This window comes from Schistocerca americana, chromosome 4 (assembly GCF_021461395.2).
Source record: "Schistocerca americana isolate TAMUIC-IGC-003095 chromosome 4, iqSchAmer2.1, whole genome shotgun sequence".
NCBI classification, from domain to species: domain Eukaryota; kingdom Metazoa; phylum Arthropoda; class Insecta; order Orthoptera; family Acrididae; genus Schistocerca; species Schistocerca americana.
In genome coordinates, this window is record NC_060122.1 from 236,739,292 (window position 1) to 236,762,229 (window position 22,938).

Consider the following 22,938-nt stretch of genomic DNA (forward strand, 5'->3'; position numbering starts at 1 on the left):
CATGCCGTCGTAGCGCGTCAACATTGCTTGGCAACATGCCACACGGGCAGCCATGTGGTCGTCCATCAGCATTCGTGGCACCCACCTGGATGACACTTTTCGCATTTTCAGGTCGTCATGCAGGATTGTGTGCACAGAACCCACAGAAATGCAAACTCTGGAGGCGATCTGTTCAACAGTCATTCGGCGATCCCCCAAAACAATTCTCTTCACTTTCTCGATCATGTCGTCAGACCGGCTTGTGCGAGCCCGAGGTTGTTTCGGTTTGTTGTCACACGATGTTCTGCCTTCATTAAACTGTCGCACCCACGAACGCAATTTCGACACATCCATAACTCCATCACCACATATCTCCTTCAACTGTCGATGAATTTCAGTTGGTTTCACACCACGCAAATTCAGAAAACGAATGATTGCACACTGTTCAAGTAAGGAAAACGTCGCCATTTTAAGTATTTAAAACAGTTCTCATTCTCGCCGCTGGCGGTAAAATTCCATCTGCCGTACGGTGCTGCCATCTCTGGGACGTATTGACAATGAACGTGGACTCATTTTAAAACAATGCGTATGTTTCTCTCTCTTTCCAGTCCGGAGAAAAAAAATCGGAGGTCTTAGAACTTGAATGCACCTCGTATATGACTTCATACGGGAAAGAATCATTCGGAATCTGGGAGAAAGATGAAGTGTGACGAGTGTACAACACACGAGTTTGTTATTGCTCACAACATGGTTTCACGTGCATGGAGATCGTTCCAAACCAAAGGCAATGATGCCTGGAGGAGAGGAAACTGTCGACCACGGTCAGCTATAGCAGCAAAAAAATGGCTCTGAGCACTATGCGACTTAACTTCTGAGGTCATCAGTCGCCTAGAACTTAGAACTAATTAAACCTAACTAACCTAAGGACATCACACACATCCATGCCCGAGGCAAGATTCGAACCTGCGACTGTAGCGGTCGCTCGGCTCCAGACTGTAGCGCCTAGAACCGCACGGCCACTCCAGCCGGCAGCTATAACAGCAGATGACCGCTCTATTGTGCAACCAGTAAGAAGGGACTCACGTCACAACAGTAACATTTCACAGGATAGAAAGGCCCGGTGACTGCATGACCATGAGGCGATCTCTGTGCCTGGCGACCAGTGCGTAGGGTTGCGTTAGTTGTGTTGATGTCAATGCTCGACCGCATCGAACAGTGTGGGTGGAGCAGCTCTTGAAATGAGGATATTCCGCGATCTTTTTGACCTGCACGTTCTCCTAACTTAAATCCCATCGAGCAACTTAGGGATGTATTACAGCACCTAGTCCAAATGCACCAAAGACAGTCCAGAAGCTTTCAGCTGCGTTGGTGGAGGAATGGAGCCCCCTATCACAAAAGCTCCTCAACACCGTTGTGGCCAGTGTACGATCATGTGATGGTCACACACCCTATTTACAATGTCCCGCCATCTGTATAGTCCAGGGGATCACCAATAGTCGCCGGACGTCCGTGCGAAATTTTATAACTAGTTTCTTTCCATTAAATCCCGTGGGGATATTTTAATTTAACGTTAATTACATTGTGTGGAAATAATTTCGCTCACTCTCCAGGGCCATGAGGGCGTGAAAGGGCAAAGAGGATTGTTTTATTTGAATTGTTTTCCCTTGAGTCCTTCCTACAATGTGGAAGTGTGAATAATGGTGTGTGTGTGTGTGTGTGTGTGTGTGTGTGTGTGTGTGTGTGCTAGTGGCAGAAAGACTAACCGAAGATACAATAAGGGTGGCGGTTTGGAAAGATTAAACTATAGGGAAGACTGGGCAATGAAACTGGCAGACGTTAAGCGTAGCGAGTATCGACTCCTAGAGAGGGAGTCAGGTGGCTCAGCCAATAGCAGCGTATTTGTCCTCGAACGTTGTGCGCGGGATATGCCATTACTTGGCGGTGTTTAAAACCGGCTGAGAAGGAAGACGTCTCCACACTCGAGGTCACGATGGCAAGAAAAGTGCCTGGTAAATGTACCACAAAATCTTTCGAGCAATGTGTGATTTGTAGTAAATGTCCATCGAGAAACGCGTGATAATATGACTGTTTTGTCAATTTCGGGCTACTTAACTGGTGGTAACATAGGGACTTAGGTTTGTGAGATGGAGTACTGCTCATCAGCTTGGTACTAAGGGAAGTCAATAATTAACAACTAAAGGTCTTTCAACGCGTGGCTCAAGTGTAATGGTGCCATCTTGTGTATGGTTTATTTTCGTTTACTGATAAGGTTGCATATCTTTCTTTGCATCATGGTAGGGAGTACAATTAGCGCCTTAAGCCATGACATTCTCTCTTTCACCGTTCTGTGCTAGTAACGTTCTAGATGTTTGTGAGGGTGAAGTATCGTTGGCTTAAAGCAGCGGATTTGAGTTTCTTGGAGAATTTCTTTGTGTTGGATCCTGGCGTAACGGTTTGTGCCAAGTGGTGACAATGAACAGTACCTTCGGACTTTAGGTACGAAATAACCTAGTTGTTGGCAGAAATAGATGTTAATTCAAGCTCAGCTAAATGTGAGATAATTTTCGGTATGTCGTGCGTTTTCTTTCTAATTAGCTTATGGAAGAGCTCTTCGCGCAAAATCCATTAGTGCTCTTGAGTTAGCTCATATCGTCCAATGCATTTATTAGTATAAGTTTAAGTATTGTTTTAAAGACAGCTGCAGCGCAGTGAGTGTGTGTATATGATTTTGTAATGCGTATCTTGCACTATTCCCTGTGAGTAGTGTGCCTCCACCACCACCCCCGCCACACACATTGGAGTTTGCATTATACGAGCTATGCGCAAAGGCTTTGGTGTTTTTTTTTTTTTCCTTTTCCTTTTTTTTTTCCTTGGAGTCATCAGCCTTCAGATTGGTTTGATGCAGGCCGCCACGAGTTCCTGTCCTGTGTCAACCTTTTCATCTCAGGGTAGCACTTGCAACCTACCACCTCAATTATTTGCTGGATATATTCCAAAATCTGTCTTCCTCTATAGTTTTTACCATCTACAGCTCTCTCTAGTAGCATGAAAGTTATTCCCTGATGTTTTAACACATGTCCTATCATCCCGTCCCTTCCTCTCGTCAGTGTTTTCCATACATCCTTTCCCTCTCCGATTCTCCGGAGAACCTCCTCGATCCTTACCTTATCAGTCCAACTAATTTTCAACATTCGTCTGTAGCACTACATGTCAAATGCGTCGATTCTCTTCTGTTCTACTTTTCCCACAGTCCATGTTTCACTACAATATAGTTCCACTGCCGTATAATTCTGCTCTCCAAACGTACATTTCTTTCTCAGATTAAGGTCTGTGTTTGATACTAGTAGCCATCTGTTGGCCCGTAATGCCCTTTTTCCCTGTGCTAGTCCGCTTTTGATGTTCTTCTTCCTCCGTCCGTCACTGGTTATTTTGTTGACTCGGTACCAGAGTCTTCATCTGCTTCGTGGCCATCAATCATGATGTTAAATTTCTCGCTGCTCTCATTTCTGCTACTTCTCATTACTTTCGACTTTCTTCGATTTACTTCCAATACACATTCGGTTCTTATTAGACTGCTCATTCGAATCAGCAGATCATGTATACCTTCCCCGCTTTCACTGAGGATAGCAGTGCCATCAGCGAATCGTACAATTCATATGCTGGCAACTTGAATTTTAATTCCACTCCTGAACCTTTCTTTAATTTCCATCACTGCTTCTTCAATGTCCAGATTGGGCAGCAGAGGTGACAAAAGACTACATCCCTGTCTTACACCCTTTTTAATCCGAGCACAACATTCTTGGTCTTACATTTTGATTAGTCCCTCTGGGCTCTTGTATGTGTTGTATATTACCCGTTTCTCCTTATAGCTCACCCTTATTTTCCTAAGAATTACGAACTTACTGCACCATCTGAGAATGTTCAACGCCTTTCCCAGGTAGACAAATCGTATGAACGTGCCTTGGTCTTTTTTTAGTCTTGTTTCCATAACCAAACGCAATGTTAGAACAGCCTCCCTGATGTCTTCACCTTTCCTGAAGCCAAACTGATCGTCATGTAACACATTCTCAATTTCCTTTTCCATGTTTCTGTATATTATTCTTCTCAGTAACATGGATTCATGAACTGTTAAGCTGATTGTGCTATAATTTTCGCACTTGTCAGCTCTTGCACTCTTTGGAAAATTGTGGATGATGTTAATCCGGAAATCAGATGGTATGTCATCAGAATCATTCATTCTAGACACCTGTGCCAATAGTCCTTTTGTTGTTGCCATTTCCCCCACTGATTTTCAAAATTTTAATGGGATGTTGGCATGTTTTATTTTAAGTCTTCCAAAGCTCTTTCAACTTCTAATATTGGATCCCATATCTCTCCTAAATCTATTCCTTTTTTATCACAACAGACAAATATTCACCCTCATTGATGATGTGGTTACGTGATTAAAGTGACCAAACTACTGGGTCATCAGTCCCTCCTTACACTGAGAGAAACATGTAAATAGATGAAAAGCAAAAAATGGAGACTTGGCTGCTCAAACTATATACAAGCAAGTCAAAGAGTTTAAAATGGTGTGGCAATAGTTGTAACACGATAAGTAAAAGCAAATAGTGATAACCTTGCCAGCATCTTGCACAAGAGGGTATAAAGGCACAACAAGGTGAGTGGGAAAGAGAGTAACCTGATGGGGGGGGGAGGAGATTAGTGTTTAACGTCCCGTCGACAACGAGGTCATTAGAGACGGAGCGCAAGCTCGGGTGAGGGAAGGAAGGGGAAGGAAATCGGCCGTGCCCTTTCAAAGGAACCATCCCGGCATTTGCCTGAAGCGATTTAGGGAAATCACGGAAAACCTAAATCAGGATGGCCGGAGACGGGATTGAACCGTCGTCCTCCCGAATGCGAGTCCAGTGTGCTAACCACTGCGCCACCTCGTTCGGTAACCTGATGGGGTACTCTCCACATGATGAGGCTCTCGCCCTCACAACCACCCATAGCACTGAAAGTGGAAGACTACTATAGGTTAGAGTAAAATCCGCTCTCCCTCAGGAAATCCAGCACTGTGGAAGTGGCCGTTACGCCATCCGCAAGCATCTGTGGTAGAGAGGTTGACAAGCTGTGAGCGTGCCGCAGATCGACCAGTAAGACACACCAACAACAGGAACATATTCTATCGTAAGCTGCAGTGAGGAGGATCCTCCTGAAGCAAAAGGAACTTGTGGTTGCGTCTCGTGTGACCGATGCGTAGTCGGCACAACACAATGGTATTTTTCCGAGAAGACTGGAAAGATGTATCCCACACCTTAGTGGGCACTTTAATTACTCTCAACTTATTTTGGGTCTTAACAGCCTGCCATTTCAGCTCCCACATCGTCAAAATATTGCGTCGATGTTGTAATCTTAAGTCAGTGCACTGTATCTCGACGTCAAGTTGATCTCCTATAGTTGCGTCTTTAGCTAAATGGTCGGCGATTTCATTTTCTGCAATGCCTAAGTGGATCGGTGTTCACGTAAAGTAACTGTCTTTCTATAACTGTAGAGGTCAGCCAGTGGATTCCTGGATGTTGACGACCAAAATATTTTTGAGATAGCACAGGGTTATGCCTTTTAAGCAGCTCGCAGAATCGCGACAGATCAGGAAGTTCGTCGTGGCCTAGGATTTGAGGTACTGTTAAGATTGAGATATGGCAACCAACTTTGCAGTGTAAAACTGCAGGCACTTGGCAGAGAGTGCTTCTCGTGTTGTGATGTAATAAAATAAAATTTTTTATTGTTTTGTGACTATTAGTGCAATGTAATAAAATATAATATGAGCCGTGACGTATATAAAAAAGAAACACACATTAATGCAATGGCTCCGCATAAGAGAGAAATAACTAATGTAGGAATATTATTAACAGTGTAATATGTTGTTTAATTTAGCCCGACGTGTATAAGCACTCAGTGAACTAGCTCAGTTCTCATAGTAGTTATGTAATCATCGATAATTAATTGTCCTTTTCTTATTTCCAAACACCGGAGAATATTTGCCAGGTCTGTTGGATGTATACTACTGTAATACGTAAATTATCGTGGTTTCGTTTTGATTCCCCAATATAAGACAACAAGAGTAGCACCTACACTTGAAATCCTATAATGCAACTGGAATCCTGTGACCAGACCTATTCTGCCTGGGATGTCATCACGTTATATAAATATAATCTGTAAATAAAATTCTTAAAGTATTATTAGTAGCTGCCTCTGGTCTCGTGGGATCTGAAACAGAGTTAATTGTCCTAACCGAGGGCAAGTCTCGTAGTTGAGCTAAAAGACAAATGTTAAAAATTTTTTTAAGATGGCGCCTAACAATGAAAATTCTTTGTTAAGACAGTCTAGGTATCAAAAATGGTTCAAATGGCTCTGAGCACTATGGGACTTAACTCCTGAGGTCATCAGTCCCCTAGAACTTGGAACTACTTAAATCTAACTAACCTAAGGACGTCACACACATCCATGCCCGAGGCAGGATTCGAACCTGCGACCGTAGTGGCCGCGCGGTTCCAGACTGTAGCGCCTAGAACCGCTCGGCCACTCCGGCCGGCAGTCTAGGTATCAGACGACCAATTAATTGACCACATACACCAATTCTTTTGACAAAATAACCATTATATTTCTCGGGTTTTAAGTACAACTTACATTATCAGCTGGTACAGCAAGATGAGCTTTACACGATGACAAAGGAAAGATAGTTCATGCATAGAAGCGCTACAGTCCATGGAATAACATGTCAATTGTAGTTCTCTCTCTTCTTGTTTGGAGTAATTGTTAATTATTTATAAAATTTATCGTAATATTTAGTTTACAATTCTTTTTTTTAAATCCAAGTCCACCCAGGAGAAACAGTACAATGTCCCCTTGCATGTGCAAAAGGGTAACCGACCCTGTCGTTGACTTTCCATCCATCTGCGTAGATGCATACTGAGTTAGAATAATCATGGAGTATTGAAGAGAACAGGTGTCCGAGAATCTCAACTTCGGCATCCTTTTTGAGGCTAGAAAAGAGGTCCGTCCGTATCACAGGACGGGGTACAGACCACGGGGGGTGTCAGGGGTGAGCTCTAGGATCACAGCCTGTTGGAGATCCTTCACGAGGATATAGAGTATGATCCCAGCTGGGCTTTCCAGTTCTGGGCAATGCACGAACAGTCCCAACTGCTGGTAGTGGAACAGTGTTGAGTGACATGGGTGAGACCCATCTGACAGATGGTGTCTGTGTAATTTGCCAGAAGCTGCTGTCGTCCAACCCGCACCAGGAGGCTGTCAACAGGGCTCGTACGGAAGGCCCCGTTACTAATCGCAAGCGAGTGTGGTGAACAGGGTCCAGCAGCCTCATTACAGACGATACTGCCGGCCCATAGGCATAACATCCATAGTCTTAGCGGGATGTAATCAGCGCTTTGTAAAATCCCAGAACAACTGTGCTGTCTGCGCCCCACGAGAAGTGCCTAATAAAACGGAGAGCATTGAACTTCTTAATGCAAGTTACCTTGAGCCAGTGGACGTGCGGCAGCCTAGTTACATTGTAGTCAAATTAAATACCTAAGAACTGGAAATTTTCAACGACTTCAAATAACTTGTCACCAAGAGAAGTTTCTAGGTTCGGTGCATAGCCTGGAGTCGCATAACTCGTGAGTTTGAAGGAGAAAATTGACAGCCTTCATTCAGGGACCACTCATGGACTCTCCAGACAGCCCCGGGAAGTTAGCGCTCAGCTGTGCACAGTGACGCAGAGGCAAAGTACAGGCAAAGATAATCCACGTACAGTGACGGATAGATTGTGGGGACTGCTGCATTTGCGTTACCATTTATCGCAGTAGCGAACAGCTTTATCCTCAGAACCGATCCAGTTCCATGCACATATTGATTACTAAGAGTCGAACCTATCTGGACACAAAAAAGACGGACAGATAGGAAATTCCGGATAAAAATGGGTAAACTGCCCCGTAAACCCCACTCAGCAATGTGGATTGGATGTGATGTTGCCAGGTGGCTTGGTGTGCATTCTGTACGTCAAAGGGCACAGCAGTCTGGTGTTGACGATGTGCATAAACATTACACACTGCGGATTCCAAACGAACCTGGTGGACCTCAGAACCCGAAAGCTGCTTTCGAATCGTGATACATGCCCTATGGCTTCAAGTCACCAACAAAGACGGCGGTTGAGCAGTCGTTCGCGTAGCTTACACAGCCCATTCGTCAGAGAGATTGGCCAGTAGTTAGTTAAAATATGGAATCCTTTCCCGGTTTCACAACAAGAATAACAAACCTTCCCGCCATTGAGCGGGAAATATTCCCTCCGGCCAAATGCGTTTAAAAAGCTCAAAGATATGTATCATGCTGTCTGCACTAAGACGTCTGACCATTTGATTGTGGATTTTGTCGGGTCCAGGGGCCGTATTGCGACACTCTGAAAAAGTGCTGTGAAGCTCCCATTCACTAAAAGGGCCATTGTATGATAGAGAGTGGGATGTGCTCACTAAGATGTTTCTGGATCAAGAAATGAGGATGTTAAACACTACAAGCAAACACTTCAAAAAAGTACATATTGTGATCCGAACTGAAAGGTAGACACTAAAGCCCACTGCCTCTAGTGCAGTGGAAATGACATCTGCTCCCTGAAAATATCAGAGCTTATGAGGGTGTAGACCCCACTGGATGCTCGTTCGATATTAACGCGACTGTTACAGTAGGGTTGATAGTTTTTCAAAGCAGGCAGGTGAGTTGCTGAAAACTGTGTTTTTCTGAAGCGCTGTACCAATTACCATCTAAGTAGTCATATAATGATGGAGTTCGGTCATATGGCAATAGTAGCTTTCCCAGTTCCATGAAAGAGCCCTGGTGTCAGATTTGATAAACTGGCGAATGGAATACATGAGATTTATTACTTGGCTATCAGGTCTTTGTGATCCATCGTCCGTGTATATGAGCTAGACCGCTGCAGGGCTGGTGAGTGGAACATCCGAAGCCTCAGAAAGTAGTTTACCTTGCTGCTCATTCTTCTAATGCTTGTGAGAGATTTCTGAAAATATTTCGTGAGAGAAGCCTGTGGCTGCTGGACCTTGTCTTGAAAGGGGGCCAAATTGACAGGTGTGCATCTCTGGCTGCACGAGTGGTGTGGGGAACACCAGTGCTTTGGTGTAGGGGATGATGGAGCTGGTATTTCCTCCTAAACTGTGGAGCAGGCCCTGGAACACGACCAGAGCCAGGAGGCATCGTGGGAGACCTTGTCATGTTAGGTGTGGACTGTGACAAGATAGTCGCGTAATTGGTAGCCACATTAGTCGAATGAAGTCTTTCATACTTTTTCCTGGATCTTGGTAAGAAGGGTGGTGAAGCGATTTATGCTCTACAATTTTGTTCTCCCTGTTGAACAATGAGCATTGCAGTGAACGATGAAGGTTAGGTTCCCGACAGTAGACACACAGAGTGTTGGTGACAAGGACTGCCCTCGTGGGACGCCTGTCAACATTCCAGATATATAGCTTCATTAGAACAGCAGGAGGACATAAGTTCGAACTTGTGGACAATCTCATTGGAGGGGGAATGTACGGCCTGACATCACACCTATGAATCTTGAACTTAACCTTCCGAGATAAAATTTTGTCGCCAGATGCTAGGATAAAAGCTCTAATCTCCACTTTATTATCCTTGGGTCCCTTCTGGATGCAGCGAGCAAAATGGACTCCACGCCACGCCAGATTAGTATGCAGCTCTTCAACACTTTGTAGCGTTAGGTCCTGATGCAAGATAACATCTTGAATTCTACTGAGCTTGTTATGAGGAGAAATGGTGACTGGTATATCTCCTGATACAGACCTGAAATCCCCATGATTGGTTAAATTGTGATGTTTTGATCAGCAAAGATCCATTTCTCATCTTCACTACTGCCGCAAGCTCCTCAAACGTATCTTCAATATTTCCAACGAATAACATTGGCTTCATTGGAGTGAAAGAGTCACCGTCAGTATGGGAACAAACCAAGAACTCGGCAAACTGTCCATATCCAGTTCTCCCTGCGTGGCTCTCGTCCTGAGGCATGGTCTATGACGGAAATGCCGTAGGATTGTTCGTGGCTGATGGTTCTACCGTGTTGGCACGGCCACCATTAAGTTTGATCCGTTTGATTGCGAATCGTCCGCCCCGATGCCACTCACTTCAATCGGAAGCTCTCCGCGTGGGCGCCACCCAGCCAACGCATAGGCACCTGGCACATTAGCCACTGGCCGAGGTCCTGGTACTCCGAAGTCGACAGGCACCTACTCTCTGACTGACACAGGGAGGTCACAGCTGAGGCATCAGCAGTGCGATGCCTGCGTTGTCAGGAAGCTAACACTGAGAGACAACCCCACTACGACGGACTGGCTACCGCGCTGGATTTCGGGTGCGGAGGTAGATCCACTCGACTGGTAGGTGCAAAAGATAATAGAGAACATTGGAGACTTAACGCACCACAGTAAGGCGTCCTTCCCCAAACGTCCCGCATTTCGGCAACATTTTGAAAATGGAAGCCAAACCTAAAAAGAGGACCAGAATCTAATAAAATAAAAAATGTCAGTGGAAAAACGTTAAAAAAGTAAACGGAGCGAAAACCTTCAATCGTCCGAAGAACAGTCCAAGGCCAAGGTAAAAGTCTTGACCCAACAAGAAAGACTCCTATTAGTCGCCTCTTACGATAGGAAAAGAAGTGCTGCTGATCTATTCTAACCGCCGGCACCGTAGCGGTAGGGGGCCGGCGCTGGGAGGGGGGGGGGGGGGGGGCGCTCATAGAAGCCCTCACTGTACTATTACCTGCTATCCACTCTACCCTCTGTATTTCAGAGAAAATCTCGTTGCATTGTTAATTTTACCACACTTTCTTTTAATTCCACTGAATGTTCCTTTGGATTTTCTGTGTGCTCAGACAGTCCTTTCCACTACAATTTCTTTTTCGATTGCTTCACATTTTTCACGTGACCGTTTCGTCTTAGCTTCCCTGTTTTTCCTATTTATTTCATTCCTCAGCGACTTTTATTTCCTTATTCCACAATATTCCTGAATAATTTTGTCCTTCCTTCTTCGATCGAGCAACTGAAGTATTTCTTATGTTACCCATGGTTTCTTTGCAGTTACCTTCTTATTACCAATGCTTTTCTTTCCAAATTCTGCGATTGTCCTTTTAGAGATGTCCATTCCTCTTTAACTGTACTGCCTACTAAGCTATTCCTTATTGCTGTATATATAGACTCAGAGAACTTCAAGTGTATCATCTCATTCCTTGGCACTTCCGGATCCTACTTCTTTGCATAATTCCTTCATCTTCAGTCTCTTCGTCGTCAGTGCTACATTGAGATTTGAGGCTATATTTGCTCCTGGGTACGCCTTACAGTGCAGTATGTGATTTCGGAATCTCTGTGTGACCATGATGTAATCTAACTGAAATCTCCCTGTACCTTTCGGCCTTCTCCAAGTATACCTTCTCCTTTTGTGATTCTTGAACACAGTATTCGCTCATTCTAGCGGAAAATTATTACAGAACTCGATTAGTCCTTCGCCGGCCGTTGTGGCCGAGCGGTTCTAGGCGCTTCAGTCTGGAACCGCGCGACCGCTACGGTCGCAGGTTCGAATCCTGCCTCGGGCATGGATGTGTGTGATGTCCTTAGGTTAGTTAGGTTTAAGTAGTTCTAAGTTCTAGGGGACTGATGACCTCAGATGTTGAGTCCCATAGTGCTCAGAGCCATTTGAACCATTCGATTAGTCCTTCACCTTTCTCAATCCTGGTACCAAGCTCACATTTTCCCATAACTCTATCTTCTACTCCTTCCCCTACAACCGCATTCCAGTTCCTCATGACTATTACATTTTCATCTCTCTTTATATACTGAATTACCCGTTCAGTATCGTTATATAGTTTCTCTAGCTCTTCATCTTCAGTTTGCGACGTTAGCATGTGTACATGAAGTATCGTTGTCGTTATGGGTTTGTTGTGTATTCTGATAAAATCAACCGAATGATTGAACTGTTCAAAATAATACACTCTCTGCCCTACCTTGCTACTCATAACGTATCCTACACACGTTATACCATTTTCTGTTTCTGTTGATATTATCCTGTACTCATCTGACCAAAAATCCTTGTTTTCCTTCTACTTCACTTCACCGACATCCCCTATACCTAAAGTGCGCCTTTGCATTTCCCTTTACAGATTTTCTAGATTCCCCACAATGTAAAGCTTCTGATATTCCTTGCCCCGACTCATAGAACATCATCCTGTCGTTGGTTATTCAATCTTTTTCTCATGTTCACCTCCCCACTGGGAGCCCCTCTCTGAGATCCAAATGGGGGACTATTCAGCAATCTTTTGCCAATGGAGAGATCATTATGACAGTTTTTCAATTACCGTCCACATGTCCTGTGGATTCACGCTACGTGTCCTCAATGCAGTGATTTCCATTGCCTTCTGCATCCACATGCCGTTGATCATTGCTGATTCTTCCACCTTTAGGGGCAGTCTCCTATCCTAAAAGGGACAGACTGCCCTGCATCTCTGTCCGATCCTCAGCCCTCTTTTATGTGGCCTTTGCCAGACTGAGGGTGACTTATTATGCCGGTGACTTGTTTCGAACTCAGGATCGAAGGCTTTTTGATTACTAATCAAAGGCGTTGCCCCTGTACCACAGTTTGCTATGGCTGTGATAACGTAACACAGAAAATTAATCTACCTGGTTATGCAGTTGCTGCTGTGTTTAAAAATCATAGACGGATTTTGGGCGTTTGCGTTAGTCTGTTTTAAGAAGGGTGATAGACACCAGATGTTTTTAATGTTTCTGGCAGTTTCACTGATACAAAATAATAATATTGCTTGTTGAATGTAAGAATAATGTTCACTCCACGATAATTTAGCGTGCGTGGTGGCGTTCCCGAAAGCGATCGCATAACCAGTCAGATGCAATTAGAGAGTAAAAACCGTTGAATAATCAAAGTTTTTTCCATTTTATTAACTGAGTTCTGCCCTTCTAAATACTTTATTGAGCGCTAAAACTATTTATTACGAGTTATTCTCCTAGCTTCAACTTGTTTGGTCAACCCCTGCACTATCATTCTGTATTTGCAGTAGCTTAAACCACCCTGCTGTTTGCATGCCTGAGTGTTGAGTCTGCAACAGTTTCCTACACATGACTATGTATTCCCTTTGATTCCTGTAGAGTGCGACGCCCTCAGCTAAGGATTTGGATACCCACTGACAATGGACGTAAAATAACGAACCACTACTTTTACATATATAGAAAGTGAATTGCATACAAAGATTGTATTTGAAATATAAAATAAATTGTAATTATAATCGAAGCTCCCTTAATGGTGTTCATTTTAAATTAAACCTAGCGAATACCTAAAACGCACTTCTCGAGGGCGGCAATAAACAAATATCAAATGATATAATTAAAGATAAATTTGAGATGTAAGTTAAAATGCTTCATGGAAGAAGCAGATGGGAAAATGCAAAATCTTCACTCTCCGTCTACACTGCTCGCTCTGAATGTAGGCAAGTGCGAAAGAGCGTTATCAGTTGCGTACCCTGTTTCCAGTCTTATCGAAATATCAATCTGTCAGTTTGCTTGTGGCACATTAATAAACAAATACCTTCCTGATTAACATACACACATGGAGATGTGTTGGATGACAATCAGTTTGGCTTTAGGAAAGATAAAGGCACCAGAGTGGCAGTTCTAATTGCGATTGATAATGGAAACAGGACTAAAGAGAAATCAAGACACATTCATGGGATGGGTCTGCCTGTTAAAAGCGTTCAACAACGTAAAATGGTGGAAAGCGTTCGGAATTCTGAGAAACATACGGGTAAACTATGTGGGAAAATGGGTAATATACAACATGTACAAGGGAATAATAAGAGTGGAAGTCCAAGAACGAAGTGCTCGGATTAATAAGAAGACCGGAATGTCTCCCATACTGTTCAATCTATACATCGAAGAAACAATGACGGAATCACAAGAAAGGTTGAAGAGCAGAGTTAAATTTCAAGGTGAAGTGATATCAATGGTAATATTCGCTGCTGACACTGCTATCCTTAGTGGAAGTGACTAAGAATTACTTGATGTGCTGAATGGAATGAAGAGTTTAATGAGTATAGAATATGAACTGAGAGTAAATCGAACAAAGACGAAAGTAATGAGAAGTAGCAGAAATGAGAACAGCGGTAAACTTAACATCAAGACTAGTTATCACGAAATAGACGAAGTTAAGAAATTCTGTTATCTGGACAGCAAAATAACGCAAGAGGTATGGAGCAATGAAGAAATAGAAAGCAGACTACCACTCGCAAAAATGGCATTCTGTGCCAAGGGAACTCTGCCAGTATCAAATACAGGCCTCACTTTGAGGAAGACATTTCTAAGAATGTACACTTGTAGCACGTCATTGTATGGTAGCGAAACAGGGACTGTGGGAAAACTTTATGAGCAGCACTCCAAGTGAGTATAACTGACTTGTCAGATATTATCCGTGGTTGGCAATGAGCGACACGGGGCTGACGACCCGATGATGCCCGAAAAAAAGAGGTTTTTTAAAGGATCGTGGCGGTACACTTGAAACGTCCCCTTCGAAAAATTAAGCATGACTGTGTTGGAAAAACTCTTACGCTATTTGATACAGAAACAGCTGAGAAAAACTGAACGTACTCAAACATATTTGTCTTTACTTTTTCTGAACATCACTAAACTGACACACAATAGTTTTAGCGCAACGCAATCTGACTTTCAATAATCCCTAAAAAGAATGGCCCTGATTAACAATAACCTATACCGTTCATGAATCACTTACAAAAATCTTCGTTACAAGAACTGCTGCAATACCGCGAGCGCCAATACTGCCAGCTAAATAAAAGATTCTAACTACAGAAGGCACTAACTACTGATAGGCATAGTTAGCAAATGAAAGATTTTGATAGAGAACGAACAATGTATTGCTCTTGCTGGCTTCCAATAGCTTTAAGCTTAACAATGTACAAATTATTACATCGACATTATATAACATTAGCACGCTACTTTTATATGATGTGTTCACAAATCACAAACCATTGGCAGCATGAGCGCCCTGGTAGCTAACTGCTTAACTGAAACAGCGACATACGTCTGTAGAGTATCGTCCAAGAAGATTAACAGTATGTCTTCTTTGCAGGATTAATTTCCGTTAACGAATCGTGGGTCATTACTAGAAACCGTGAAAGCTTTCAAGGCTTTCCCCTCAACCACAGCCTTCCATGCGCCCCACCCATCAGCATTCTGACTGACTAAGGAATGACACATTTATTACACTAATGGGCATTAAAATTACAGTACCATGAAGACCGTAAGGAAAATACGTCAGACTGGCATAGAATATACGGCACAAATAACTAACGTTTCAGCGAAGGCACATATACACTACTGGCCATTAAAATTGATACACCAAGAAGAAATGCAGATGATACACCGGTATTCATTGGACAAATATATTATACGAGAACTGACATGTGATTACATTTTCACGCAGTTTCGGTGCATAGATCCTGAGAAATCAGTACCCAGAACCTCTGGCTGTAATAACGGCCTTGATACGCTTGGCCATTGAGTCAAACAGAACTTGGATGGCATGTACAGGTACAGCTGCCCATGCAGCTCAACACCATACCACAGTTCATCAACAGTAGTGCCTGGCGTATTGTGACGAGCCAGTTGTTCGGCCACCGTTGACCGGACGTTTTCAGTTGGTGAGAGATCTGGAGAATGTGCTGGTCTGGGCATAAGTCAAACTTTTTCTGTATCCAGAAAGGCCCGTACAGGACCTGCAACATGCGATTGTGCATTATCCTGCTGAAATGTAGGGTTTTGCAGGGATCGAATGAATGGTAGAGCCACGGGTCGTAACACATCTGAAATTTAACGTCCAATGTTCAAAGTGCCATCAATGCAAACAGGAGGTGACCGAGACGTGTAACCAATGGCAAAAAAAGGTTCAAATGGCTCTGAGCACTATGGGACTCAACTGCTGAGGTCATTAGTCCCCTAGAACTTAGAACTAGTTAAACCTAACTAACCTAAGGACATCACAAATATCCATGCCCGAGGCAGGATTCGAACCTGGGACCGTAGCGGTCTCGCGGTTCCAGACTGGAGCGCCTTTAACCGCACGGCCACAACCAATGGCACCCCACGACATCACGCCGGGTGATACGCCAGTATGGCGATGACGAATACACGCTTCCAATGTGCGTTCATCGCGATGTCACCAAACACGGATGCGACCATCATGATGTTGCAAACAGAACCTGGATCATCCAAAAAAATAACGTTTTGCCATTAGTGCACCCTGGTTCGTCGTTGAGTACAACATCGCAGGCGCTCCTGTCTCTGATGCAGCGTCAAGTCTAACCGCAACCATGGTCTCCGAGCTGATAGTCCATGCTGCTGCAAACGTCGTCGAACTGTTCGTGCAGATGGTTGTTGTCTTGCAAACGTGTCCATCTGTTGACTCAGGGATCGAGGCGTGGCTGCACGATCCGTTACAGCCATGCGGATAAGATGCCTGTCATCTCGACTGCTAGTGATACGAGGCCGTTGGGATCCAGCACGAGGTTCCGTAATACCCTCCTGAACCCACCGAGTCCATATTCTGCCAACAGTTATTGGATCTCGACCAACGCGAGCAGCAATGTCGCGATGCGATAAACCGCAATCACGATAGGCTACAATCCGTCCTTTATGAAAGTCGGAAACATGATGGTACGCATTTCTCCTCCTTACACGAGGCATCACAAGAACGTTTCACCAGGCAACACCGGCCAACTGCTGTTTGTGTATGATAAATCGGTTGGAAACTTTCCTCATCTCAGCACGTTGTAGGTGTCGCCATCGGCGCCAACCTTGTGTGAATGCCCTGAAGAGTTAATCATTTGCGTATTACAGCATCTTCTTCCTGTCGGTTAAATTTAGCGTCTGTGGCACGTCATCTTCGTGGTGTAGCAATTTTAATGGCCAGTAGTGAAGTATTAGGTGTAACGATTTCTAGAATCAGTACGGATGTAAGAAGACATTAGACACTGGGTTAACCATTCAGAAATAGCGTTTGAATTTTAATTCTGCATGTCAAGGTAGTGTTCTGCTATGCATGGTGTAGGGAGGAGGAACGTCTACTAGCAATTGTAAAGGAAGGGGGGCAAGATGAACTCCCACTGAGGCTGCAGTTTATTGTTGCACGTTATTCGTGCTAACCTTTCTCCGGATTGCAATACAGCCACGTAAATGTGAAGTCTAATGTTACATGATGCCTATAAACTACATGCATGATTTGAGCGTCCTCGGGCCACAAGGACATAAAAAGGAATCTATACTTTTCGCTCGGATGTGCTTGACCGTACAACCATGTCACGGGACTAAAGTGAGGGACTGAGCTTGTTTGGATCAAGTCAGGTGTCCTTTATAAGAGCGGCACGGCGTCCGGTACATCATGGACGATTGTCGCGGCTTCAATTGACGCAGTGACAGAAAGAAGCCTACTGACACACATGCTCCCAGCAAGAACAAGGAAGATAGGGGCGGGTACGTGTGTGGACGCTTCGAGGAGAGCGGGCCTCGACAGATCGCATTCAACATCGTCCTGAGGAAGAACAGCAGTTTGCATCTCCAGCTGTACGTGTACACCTCTATTCTCAACCGTTTCCAGTTCTACCATCCATCATCACTTGAAGAAAATCTGCGCATCGATGGCTTAGCTCTGAGTACTATGGGACTTAACATCTATGGTCATCAGTGCCCTAGAACTACTTAAACCTAACTAACCTAAGGACATCACACAAAACACCCAGTCACCACGAGGCAGAGAAAATCCCTGACCCCGCCGGGAATCGAACCCGGGAACCCGGGCGCGGGAAGCGAGAACGCTACCGCACGACCACGTGAAATCGGTTAAGAATAAAAGTGTATACGTAAATCGATGGATTTACTCCAGTGATGTTGGTTGCCAAAACTGAAAACGGTCGAGAATAAATGTGCGTACGTACAGCTGGCGATTCAAAATGCTTTTCATCAGATATTTGACAGTATTTTATAGTTACCAACCAGAACTTCTAATTCTCGCAAGTGTGGCGAATATCGAAGGCGAAGAAGTGGTTCTCAACCAAGTTCAGCTAGCACATCTATTGGTCCTAGGCGTTTACGAGCGTGCATTATTGTGGAGCAACACAGGTTTATCAGGTATTTTGTTTTCCATACAAACAGCTGTTCAGTATAAGCAGCATCTATTATCATTTCGTTTCTTGGTAGTAATTTATGGTGAATTCCAGTTTGGTTCGACCGACGCATAGTACTTCTTCGACGGACTGAGCTATTCTGTACTGTTCTTTACATTGACATACAAGCGCTATTGGTCGTCATGTGCAACGATGATTTCAAAGAGTGTCTCGCATCTACGACAAGCCAACGTGTTGTTTGGCGAGAAAAATATTGTGAAGCAATTTACGAGGTTTTCATTAGAAAGGTAAGGTATTTCAGAACATGGTTCATGACTGAACACGAATTTTGCTTCTCAGCAAATTTCTTCCTTCCGCACACAGCACAAATTCTTCTCGTGGCACCTGCAGCACTAGATTCGCCATTAAACATGAAGAGCAAAATGTGTCGGTAATGTTCGTTTTTCTATACTCGACATCCCATACAAATTAGCCTTAAAATGAACAAAATGAGCTGTTCATAATGTACAGACTCCGAACAGAACGAAAACAACTGAATATCGAAATACGAAAGCTTCAGAATGCAGTGGTACTAAACCACTGAAGAATGACGGACGCTAATGCCTGGACCCAACATACTAATTACATACATAGTATCTCGTGAAAATTCTGCCCTTTCACCCTACAATGTGAGAGTGTCATTAAATCAAAATATTCCAAAATGCATAAACTTTCACGTTATTTACAACGGCCAGTATCACATTAAATAACGTAATCCATCAACGCAGCATGTCATTCTCAGTGGAGAGAAGTCTTCCGAAGTAAGAGTGATTTCAGGTGTGCCCCAGTGGAGTGTCATAGGACCGTTGCTATTCACAATATACATAAATGACCTTGTGGATGACATCGGAAGTTCACTGAGGCTTTTTGCGGATGATGCTGTGCTGTATCGGGAGGTTGTAACAATGGAAAATTGTACTCAAATGCAGGAGGATCTGCAGCGAATTGACGCATCGTGCAGGGAATGGCAATTGAATCTCAATGTAGACAAGTGTAATGTGCTGCGAATACATAGAAAGAAAGATCCTTTATCATTTAGCTGCAATATAGCAGGTCAGCAACTGGAAGCAGTTAATTCCATAAATTATCTGGGAGTACGCATTAGGAGTGATTTAAAATGGAATGATCATATGAAGTTGGTCGTCGGTAAAGCAGATGCCAGACTGAGATTCATTGGAAGAATCCTAAGGAAATGCAATCCGAAAACAAAGGAAGTAGGTTACAGTACGCTTGTTCGCCCACTGCTTGAATACTGAGGATAAAACCAGATAGATTACAGCCCACCCAGAAGCATACCGACAATCCTTCTTTCCACGAACAATACGAGACTGAAATAGAAGGGAGAACCGATAGAGGTACTCAAGGTACCCTCCGCCACACACCGTCAGGTGGCTTACGGAGTGTGGATGTAGATGTAGATGAAACCTTTATAATTGGTGCACGTTTTGTATTATTTTGCTACGTTAAAGAAGGTTGATCATAAATAACAGCAGAGTATACTACTCTCGACAATTATTTTATTTTATTCACTTTTTTTCGGTACCTGACTGTAATAAGTGGCAACGATATCCTTAGCGACGGCGTCCTTGAATGAGAAGTTCTCCCTTAACTCTGCCGGCCTTAGGCTCTGACGACGATGATGGCGGCAGCAATAGAAGGTTTGGGATTTTATTCAAATGAGACGCAGCTAGTTATCCAAGACTTTTCGTCCCGAGACTATAACGCAATTGTGGATATGCAAGTAGGGAGGGAGTGCTATGTACGAAAATTACAAAACAACACATTACAAACCTGCAGATGGGCCTTCACCGCTCGAAATTCATTGTGCTTTAAATAAAAATTATAGTTGTAATTGAAGTCTGCTTTTCTTCGTTTTATATTTTACGTCTGTGTTATTACTAGCATGAATTAATCCATCTGAATGATCTCTGCTGCTCGTTTTTGAACTTCTTGTGAATAAAGAACAAAGTTCATTAGGAATTTTCCATATTTGGCTGGAAATTAAGTTAGAGGATTGCTGATATGTCTACACTATTCAATAGTTTTTGAGACGCGTAAGATACATTGTCACGTGTTACAAAACGAAGGCGTTGTATAAAAGATAATATTATGTTTTCATTGAAAAGTTGCATGTACCTGCGAACAAATATTAATAATCCTATCTTTTTAGTAACTGAATTTTTATGAATTTATATTTCAGTTTATGCCCAATGTCAACACATTGGCTCATATTGACCCGAGCAGTGCATCCGTGTCATACACTGGAACGCATGTGCTGGCACAGTAATGTGTGGAACCGCAGCCGCTAGCAGACACCCAGCACGTCTCCACTCGCAGCCAGCAGAGCTCCGGCCATCAGCCTGTGGGACCCTGAGGCTCTCACCTAGCTGTGTCAGCAAACACGGCTGCTTGTTGAAGCGCTTAGCTCGGGAGCTTAAGCCATCGTCACAGATTCCGCAGGATGAACTGCAGCATCAACGTATTAACTCTCCCCCACGCCGCCTTGTCCTCTTACACCGCTGGCCCCATATCCCCCAGTAACAGGACCCGTCCGAGAAGCTCCCACTTACGTGCCCTAACCCCTGCTGCAGCTCCACAACTCTCCCCTGCGCTCACTGTTACATGCTCACAAACTCGCCAAGTTGCAGATAACGCGTAAGTTAAAGAAACTGCACAGCTCCTACCGATATTCTCTCCACAGATGTAGGTTCTTAAAACTGACTGTAATGTTTGTTTATTTCTTTCTACTGCAGCCCACGTATCGACGTCCGAATTAAACACATGTTGAACAGAAATTCAGTATGGCTGACATAATTGTCCCCAGCATTAAAAACTTTAAACGAAAATACTGTTAGATTTCGTGTGTCACACGACGTCCTCTCGATGCTGTCAAACAGACACTCTACCTATCTCCAACCGATGCAGCTCGTTTTGAGATGGTTGCTTCTGATGTCATTCTTATCAGGCAAGCCATATGTCATAATTATATTACAGCCAGATGAATACCAATTTCGTACACGATTCAGAACACCACAGCAAATACCAGAGCTTCTGGCACAATTACGATCCTGCTTCTGAGGCTGTCATGGTTATAACACTATTTAACCGGGGTGACGTCAGTATTTAGAGGCTAAAAAGTGTAAATACAGAAATGTCTAGGAATTTCCACAATAAAAATTGAATGGGATATTATCACCCGCGTCAAACGATAGCATTTGATCTGGAAGGAACGAATCTTTTTAACACATTTTGTAGATGGAATGTATTTTAAAATTTACCTACTTTTTCTTATCGACTTTTTCCAGTTAAGGGGTTGGAACGCCCTATCCCGACAATGTTAAATTTCGTGACTTTGCTTTCCAGTACTTCAGGAATCACTGTATCCATTGACATGAAACTTTTATAGGACATTAAACTTTATGTTCTGAGTCTACTGAACTACAACAATTGCATTTCAGCCACTGCTTTCGTAAATACAATTTTTTAATTGCACGGTTAAAATTTTGCGTACTTTATTTGTACGTTATCCTAAATAATTTCCATTATACATAACATTATCTTCTTTTAATTCAATAGACTCAGGATACGTAAGTTGTTATTCCCTGAAAATTTGAATACTCTACTCGAAGTGGTTTCTGAGATTTAGGGAAAAATGCAACAGAAAATGTAAGTTTTCAGGAACGGCTTCTAAAGTTCCATAAGACTGTAAGTCACTTAATATATGCTTAATTTTTTATTTTTAGTCACTCAGAAGCACCCTGCAGCATACTGTATATCATCCACTTCATATTTTTGCAAGTGTTTTTCTTCTTTTCTTCTTCCTGGACTCCTTAGTGGGGCAACTGTGCTGTACACTCTGCTTTATCAATGCGAAACTCGTCCATCCGTTCAAGTTCTCAGATGCGGTTTGCTCCAGGATTAATTCTCATATGCTGTAACACTTCCCTCTACCAATATTGCCATCATTAAAAGCAAGCAGCATCACTGAAACCCCACTTTAGTGTCTTCATTCCAACAAAAACATTTTTTGATAAGCGAAACAATATAAGATTATTGAACGACTCATTGGAATTTTGAGTCTGACCATGCAGACACTTCTTCAGTAATTCAGGATTTGCCAGGCCTCCGTAAAAAGGTTTTATGATATCCATGATTGCTGCTGGGATGTAATGTTTATTGCTGTATGAGTTTTTAGGCATTGCGGTAATTGCACCAAGAATCGGGTCCAGGAGAGCAAAGGCGGTGTACTGGTTTTACATCAGATGGTAGTCTGCGGAAGATATTAGCTCATACTGTCAGCTTCATTTTCAATAAATCCTCAGTATTATATCTTATGGCCATCCCATAATACTGCTGCAGTCCATCAATCATTTTGCCTGTCAGCCTGCCTATTATGGTTTTACCATCTGGAAGTTTCTTGTCTCTCAAACTTTGTTTCAACTTCCTCAACCTGTTGCCCATCCTCTTATGGACATGACCAACACATTCCAGCCATCTGTATAAAAGATTACCGATTTTATTAGATCTTGAAGTAATGATCATAAAAATTTTAACATTTGCAATCGGTGTAAATTATATGTTAAAAAAAAAGCACTTCCCATGTGAGTTTGTAAGTGAGATATATATAATTTTATTCCGAAAATTGCAAAATTCGAGAAAGTGAG